Source organism: Spermophilus citellus (genome assembly GCF_964194105.1).
Source record: "Spermophilus citellus genome assembly, chromosome: 5".
Lineage (NCBI taxonomy): Eukaryota > Metazoa > Chordata > Mammalia > Rodentia > Sciuridae > Spermophilus > Spermophilus citellus.
In genome coordinates, this window is record NC_138186.1 from 20,534,029 (window position 1) to 20,542,689 (window position 8,661).

The window sequence follows — 8,661 nt, forward strand, 5'->3', positions numbered from 1 at the left end:
TCGAGGGTTGGAGACGTAGAATGGCAAGCACTGAATTCAAGTCTTTCCAATGCAGCCTTTAGACACATCACCCCTTTGTTAGCATATTAAACAGATAAGGAGGTTTCTATTGAATTTGAGGACTCAGAAATCTCTCTTCCACTCCATTTGTATTTAATCAATTTTCTGAAAATTGCAAAAACAGGAGTGTGTGTGTGTGTGTGTGTGTGTTGTGTTGTAGCTGGAAGTGGAAAGTGATAGGTATAGGGTCTTCTAAAACTTATCTCTAAGTTTTTGGGAAACTTTAAACTTGCAGCGCCCAGGTTCACTGGACCCATTTCAAGTTCATAAGGATCTCAGGGTGGGGGCAGACATCCTAGAATTTAAAACTCCCCTGGTGATTCAATTATGATGCCAAAATTGTAAACCATCATCCTCTCTCTCACTCATCTCTCTCTTAAATCACCACCAAAACTATTAAAAAGCACATGTTATTATTTCAAAACCCCTTCTTTGACCAGCATTGAGAACCACAGCTATATATGAAGTTCCCTTAAATCCGCCCTTGTATAGATCATGTTCTCCTCACTGCTTCTTTTAGTACAATAGAGCAGCCAAGTCCAGAAAGAAAAAACAAACAAACAAAAAAAAAAAACAGGCCCCTTCAGGCCTGTTTTTTCCCAACTGTGTTTTTAAATATGCATATGCCCAGTTTTGCAGGGCCCATCCATTTGGTACTTTGATGCACTGTTGTTGGGTATGACATCTCACCTCCCACGAGAGGCTGCAGATTCCCGAGGCAGGGTCACACCTGCTACCTGGCTCCTTCCGGGCCCTTTGCAGGTGCCTCGCACACATTAGGTGCTTCCTAGCTTCATGATTTTTCTAGGGTCTTTCATTTCCATTGAATAGCAGTATTTGAAAACATTTTAAATGGTTTATGCTTTTCTGCTGCCCCTGAGTATATGTTTGCTGACATTTCTAACACAATCCGGAGACAACTGCTTCTGCTCACACACCTCTGGAGGTTTCTGCCACACTCTGCCTCTCTGGACTGTTCCTGCTTGGTTTGGTTTCCATGGAAACCCGTCTCTGGAGGAGAAAACTGTGTTTGCCAAAAGAGCACCAGGAAGTTCCTCCTGCCTCCTATTGGGGAGAGTTGGGGAAGAGTCACACCAGCCCCAATGGGAAGCTAATGCAACCCAAGGCAGAAGCCAAGGATTAGAGCCTCCTGGTCACACTGACTCAAGCCAACTAGCTTAGCATTCTCCTATTCCAGGTCACTACTGTGCAGGGGGTGAAGTGGGAGGCAACACTAAGGGAATCGTGCTAAGATTTTGCAGTGAAGAGACAGCTGACCAACCACTAGGCAAGAAGGGTAGATGTTATAATTTAGAACAATCCAAGGCTGGGGTGCAATTCCAGTCATTCCCACAAGGGGTCACCGTGGTTCAATATAAGGCTATTTACTGATGAGTGAGGGAAAAACATGTAACTGCCTTCTAGCTAGCAGCCTTCAAAGATGCCAGGAGACTCCCAGGAACCCTGGGAATGTGAAGCTGCAACATGGGCAGGGAGGCGGCTGGTCATGCAAGCAAAGTCTCCCAACCCCTCTGGGGTGTACTTGCCATTTAGTAGGACCCACAATTTCAGGTGCAACACCAAGATGTGTCTCAGATTCATTTCTACTAAGAATAGGGATTGGTGGAGAAAATGTAACAGCAGTCTTAATTTTTTCCCAACTGTGTTTTTAAATATGCATATGCTCTTAAAAAACACTCTCAAACATAAAAAATAATTCTCAACCAGGTGATCGGGAATAGTTCTAAAGAAACCGTCAGAAGAGATCAAGACTTTTAAAAGTACATGCCATGCTTGACTGTATTTCAGGATTCATATGCTGTCCCAGATCCCAAATAGAAATGTCCATCTCTGAACCCTCCTAGTTTCTTTGTCCACAATGTCAAACTTTTCAACAAACCACCATAGTTATAGAGAAATATTCTCCCTTATCCCTCTGATTAATCATGATGAATTCTAAGCTTCCACCACATATATGCACAATATGCAAGATGTGGAAAGATTAAAAAAAAATATTGAAGACCCTTCCTCCAGGATTCAAAATTCAGGTGTGGTGATAGTTTTCATACCGAAGAGGGTGGTATTTGTGAGACCCTTCAGCTCTTGAGGTGGTCTTTACTCACATGAGTCCTCTTTGGTGGACACAGTGACTTTGAGCGTTAATACTACTCTCAATGGTCCTCCTAATTCAGGGGAACTATCCTAAGAGGAAAACACATTTGCCTTTAAATACTGTAAAGATTTGTAGGCTCCACTTTGGTAAGAGGGCTTGAGCCACTTCCCCGACATATCCTCACGGTATCCCAACGATAACCTAGCAACCTGGGACTCAGGACCATCAGAAACCACATCAGTTAAGCCTCAACCTTTAAGCTTATGTGCTGTTTGAGGTCTGCACACTTGAGCAGGCTGACATTTAGAAATCAAATTTTAATTTATTATGCTTCATATTATGTAGTCAACTGAGACAAGCCTCACATAGCTTCCAAATTCAAAGTCCTGATACTACGTTTAATACAATCCATCGGCCTCTTTTTTTAACCTCTTACTTCCTCCATTAACAGTCTTTTCTGCATTTCTCTTCCACTAATAACTCTGTTTGTTTTAGTTTATTAAATTCCATCCTTTTGTTGCCATCTCATTATTTCTCTGTTGAGAGTCTCCATGAGGATACAAAAACACACATGCATAGGGATTTGGCTGTAAGAAACTTTCAGATTCTTAGTATGCCATCTAGGGCCAGTTCCTTCTCTGAGATGCAAGAAACACATTCTGTCTTCTGCATCTGTGTGTTTTATGGGTAAAGAAAGTTGAATGCATTAGATTTGGGTTAGGGGAAGGACACCTTGAAAATATTTCTTTGTCATAAACCTGCCTGCCTAACATATTCAGGAGGCTGCCAAACCTTGGGGTTGACATGAAGAGATAGTTCTGAGCATGAACTTCAATAGTGCTATTCAATGTCCTCCAATCCAATCCTTCAGAGAAAATTTGTTTTATGGGACTTTGCTATAGGGAGGTTCTGCCCAAAGGAAAGAAGAGACTACTGTGTGGGTCTTATTCCTACCCAAAGTGCTAGAAGAATTGCACTCCCTTGACTTGAAATGAAAGTCTCCTGCCAAATCATCTAGTGATGATCACTAAAGCAAAACAGATCAAAAACAGTAATTACAAATAAAATACCAGAGCTCCTTCATTTGGTCAATCATGTTTATTAAAAGCCCCCCCCCCCCCGGGATGCCAGGTGCTAGATAGATACAGAGGGTGGCTAAATGTCACCTTTAGCTGATAAGAAGGAAGAATACAGGAAGTCAAGGTCTGTACAGCAAGAACACTCTGCAGATGGCAAAGGTAAAGCATAATCCAAACCCATAAAAAAGGGCCTAGAGAAGCTGTAACTGTGTTGACAGTGGTACCATTGAGCGTGCCCATGTGGCCTGGGGGAATGGTGGGGGGAGTGCCATTTAGAGAGGCAGGCACAGGGTGGTATGGGAGAACTGGGGAGAGAGTTTCTTCATCATCCTCAGGGAAAAGATATTAAGAAAGGAGCAAAGGAATAAGCTTTGAATTTCATAATGATTGCCCCAGCAGTCACCTGGGACCCCAAGAAGACGAGGATAGTACTAACACATCCTGTAATTATATGATCACTCTTTCACTAGATTTTTCACCTATATATTATACTAACATACAGTTCTCCCAGATGAAAATGAAAAGTGTTAAGGTAAGAATGCTATGTGGGACTATTTTTCTTATTGCTTACCCTGGATTTTGGGATTTTAACTATGATGTAGAGACAGGGTCTATAGGGTGCAACCATTTGTGTATAATAATAATAATAGCAGACATTAAGTAGACAAAAAAAAGGATTAGTTGAGAATGAATCTATTCATAGTTCTATAATAAGAATTGTGTTTGAATCACAACAAATGCTAATAAAAGAGATTCAGTGTATTCTGATATCAGTTTTTAATTTCTTCAAAGAAACTAGAGAAAGTTAGCCTTATCCTTGTCTCAGAGGTGTCCCACATTGTTCCTAAGAGCGCTGATCTAAAAAGCGACTGATCAGAAAGTTCTAGGCTACATTGCTTCAGTGAGGCCTGAATGGAAGATGAAGAGAGCGTATCACCTTTCATAGGCTGACAGAAATATCTAGAAGACATAAGATTAACAAAGAATATTGTGGAATGGATGCATGGTTCTTCTAGCTGGGTCAGAGTAATTTCAACTTTTTCAAGATACAATATGAAAACCCAAGTAGGACCCCAAGGGGGTCCCGTGTAGATAACTACTGATGATCTGCACCTTTCCCTTCTCCTTCTCCAGTTGTTTTGTTCTTTTGATAGAAAAAATATATATAGCATGTACAAAAATCTAAATCATCTCAAGTGAAGCCAGCCTAAAGTCACACAGAGAAATGGCAGTTGCTCAGTAACAGGGTTAGGAAGCGGGCGAGGTGAATCTGGAAGGAGGAGCTGGAGGTCAAAATGAAAGCAGAATGCGAGGCCTGCGGGGGGTGGGGACACGGTTGAGCATAAGATGAGGATGGGGGAAACCGTTACAGCCACCTGCTGCGCGACACCGGTGAGTTAGATGTCTTTGAGAAGCGAGGCACCTTAGCTGGGCACCAAAGACAGACCAACAGAACAGAGGGACAGACTGCGGAGCTCCGACGGGGTCCTCTAGAAGCGCACCCTGAGAGAATCATTTGGATGCAGACAGTTTATTTGAGATCTGGGCAGTGAGACAGGAGGCACCTATAAAGGACCAAAGAGCTAAGTCAGCTGTGACAGTGGGTCACGGAACATTTTGCCATGGGAAGATCCTGAGGAAAGTTCTGAAGCCGGCTCCACTCTCCGCCCTGAGGAGTCAGGAGGAGGCTGGGGTGTGGATGAGCCAGTTCCTTAGGGTTTGGTTGCTCCCCCAGGATTGTGATTCCCCAGTGCTTTGGAGGACTTCCCCAATCCTCCAGCATGTGGGACAATGGCGATTGGAAGCCAGCAGGGCACACTGAGAAGGAATATCCCATATATGTTATATTTGGTATATGGAAGAGGTAACCTTACAAGTATGGAGAAAATGGACTATTCAATAAATGATGCTGGGACAAATGCAAACGATTATCCATATGGCAAAAGATAAAATTAGTATCAATTTCACACTACACATGCACAAAAAAAACAAAACAAAAATAAAGTCCAGATGGATTAAAGACCTAGATACCAAAAAAGAAAAATATGTTTTAAAAATCATGAACACAATACAAATCTTTAAAACATCCTATGTGGAAGGATTTCTGAAAACATGGAAATCACAAATCCTAAAGGACAATTTATGTTAATTAGGCTTTCTTAAAAATTAAAACATTTAGAGCAAATTCAAGAGGTCCCTTGAACAACAGTGTAAATATTTAACACCACTGGATGGTACAGTTAAAATGGTTAAGATGGTCAATTTAATGTTTTGTGTTTTTACTGTAATAAATGAAAGGAACCACAAGTGGCTGGAAGAAACTGCCTACAGATTTAATGAAGTTATTGGAAGCCAACAATATGATAACAGATTATTATCTAGAATTCACAAAGGTATCCTTTTGATTGATAAGAAAAGGCAGTGAGCCCATTGGTAAGTGAGCAATGAATATGAACAAGATTCTTGAGGAAGGAATCAGTGTCCAAAATCATATGAAATCTGGGCTCAGTGGTGCACACCTGTAATCCCAGTGACTCAGGAGCCTGAGGCAGGAGGATCACAAGTTCAAGGTCAGCTTCCGAAACTTAGCAAGACCCTGTCTCAAAAAGAAACAAAAAAGAAAAGAAAAAAGTGGGGTGGGGGTGGCTGGGGATGAGACCCCATGGTACAGCATCCCGAGGTTCAGTCCCCAGCACCAAAAAAAAAAAAAAAAAAGTCATGCAAAAAAAGTATTCAATCTCAACAAAACTTGGGGAAATGCAAATTAGAATGGCAAGATAACATGACACACCATCATCTATGCAAAGATGAATGTCTGATAACCAAGTATGAGCCCAGATGTGGACAAGTGGGATCTTCCATATATTGCTGGGAGAGGGAAAGGAAGCCGTGACTCTGGAAGACAAGTCTTCAGGAATCCCCAGGTAAAGATGGACCAGGAGGTTAAGGTGCTCTGCACTCAGCATACTCCACTCCTAAGGATAAGTGCCAGAGATTCTCTTCCACATAACCAAGGAGACATCCAAAAGATGCACACAGTTGTTCATAACAGGAAAAAAGGAAAAGAAGAAAATAAAGGAGAGAGACAGAGAGGGAGGAAAAGAGGGAGGAAGAAAGGATCTAATCGTCCAGGAGAAGGAGAACAGATGGCACATACTTAATTGGTGTGTGAAATGCTCTTCAGCAGTTAAAATGACCGAGGCAGAGACATGGATATGAGCGTAGCTCAATCACATTTTTAGACTTTTTTATTGGTTCTTTTTAGTTACGTAATATTAGGATCCATTTTGACGTAATTATGAAAGCATAGAATGTAATTTCCCTCCTCTCCTTCCTCCCTGTTTCCTTCCCTCTACTGATCTTCTATTTTCTTAGTTTTTCCTTTTTAAATCAATGCCTTGTGGATGTCCATAAAGGTGAGATGCACTCTGGTCTATTCATATATGTCCACAGGACAGTTAGGACAGATTCATTCCACTGTTCTTCTCTTTTCCAGTTCTTCCTCCCTGTCCCTCATTCCCTGCCTCTACTCCTTTGATTTCTATTTTGATGGATTTCCACCATCACCATCCACCCAGCCTTATTTGTTTATTTGTTTGTTTGTTTATTCTCCTTATTTTGGATTAGTTTCCACCTAACAGAGAAAACATTCGAACTTTGACTTTCTAGGTGTGGCTTATTTCACTTAGTTCAATGGTGTGCATTTCCATCCACTTACTAACTAATGCCATAATGTCATTCTTCCTTATGGCTGAGTAATGTCCACTGTGTTCATATACCACATTTTCCTTATCCATTCATCTGTTGATGGGCACCTAATTTCACTCCATAGCTTGGCTATTGTGAATTATATTGCTATAAATATTGATGTGGCCGTGTCACTATAGTATGCTGATTTTAGATCTTTTGGATATTGTATAGAAAAAAAGGTAATTTGCAAAAAATAGTAAGATTATATTATTTATATCATTTTAAATGTTTTAAGCAAACAAAAAAATGTATTTGTTTATGGATACAGAGAAGTCTAAACAGGAATGTTCAGAAATGTTTTAATGCCCCTTAAAAAAATCTAAATAAATGTGGCAAAATCTGAATATACATTTAACATCAGCAGTGGGTGTGTCTGTTAATTATGTTGTGCTTTGGGAGATGTCTGAAATATTTGATGATTTAGAATGTTAAATATCAGTACATCAAAAGAATAGCTATGATGTCCCTAGCAGGCTATATAATGGTCCATGGGTTAATTCCCTCAGAGATGTCACCATCGATGTCAGTTATGAAGGTCCTTGATTCCCAATATCCCAAACCTTACTGAATTTTATTCTTTTCCCCCAAAAGTGACCAATGTGAATTAATGGATTTGCTGAGCTCAGGATCACCTGTAGGTAGGTGATCCGGGATTTACAGAGCTTGGTCAGGGTCTCATTAAGATTATTTCATTAATACGTAGACAAATGACAGTAGCTAATATGACTTCTCTCTGCAATTATGTCTATATCTAATTATTATGACAGTCCCAGCTTGTGATTTCTCAACTCTGAGATGATGTGAAGGTGATATTGTGAGAAACACGCTCACCTGTCCAAGCCCAAAGAATGGACTAAGACAGCAAAAAAGTGAGGCTTTACTTTAATCACAGTCTTGCAAGATTGGGTGCCCAGTGGCCAGGGACGCACAGATTGGGAACAACCAACATTTTATACCCTAGGGCACAAGATCCCAATTGATCGGGTTCCTCAATGGCTGAGTACTGTGCAGTGCACAGTGTTCCCGAAGGTCAGCTGCATTTATACTGCAGTTATATCTATTGAGTTATTTAAAGAAATAAGGAAAGGTGGTCCCCACCTCCCTTTGTTCTCTTTAGAGGGAAGGTCCTCTTGGACTCAGCACCTTTTGGCCCACAAACAGTTTATTTCTGTGGTCAGGTTGGACCTCTTTCTTCTTCCTCCTGTTTGTCAAGGGGCTGTGAATTTTTACACTCTGGTGTTAACTCCCTCTAATTTTTCATCCTGCTCTCCCCTCCAGCTGCCTTTCTCACATCCCAGTCATTCTACATTCAACATCCCCGATGTTCTGAAAATGGACCTCTGGACTTGCTATTTCTCACAATGTGCAATCAGTAGAAACTACCTGGGTTTTTAATGTTGATCCTTTCCCAGGCTGGCAGTATGCCATACCAACACCTCTTGGGATGCTGGAGAACGCAGGGAGACACAGTTCCTAGTCAGCCCCACAATCACAGGGGGCAGGACACTGCTCAGTGTGCTCTGGTGTGAAGCTGGGATGTGCAGTAGCTTAGCTGTATCCAGTGCATTTTCTGCCTATGTTTTCAGCTTACTCTGAGTTTATTGGGATGTAACCCTGTCCTAAATCAAAAGGCATCTGTATAATTACATATGATTTTAT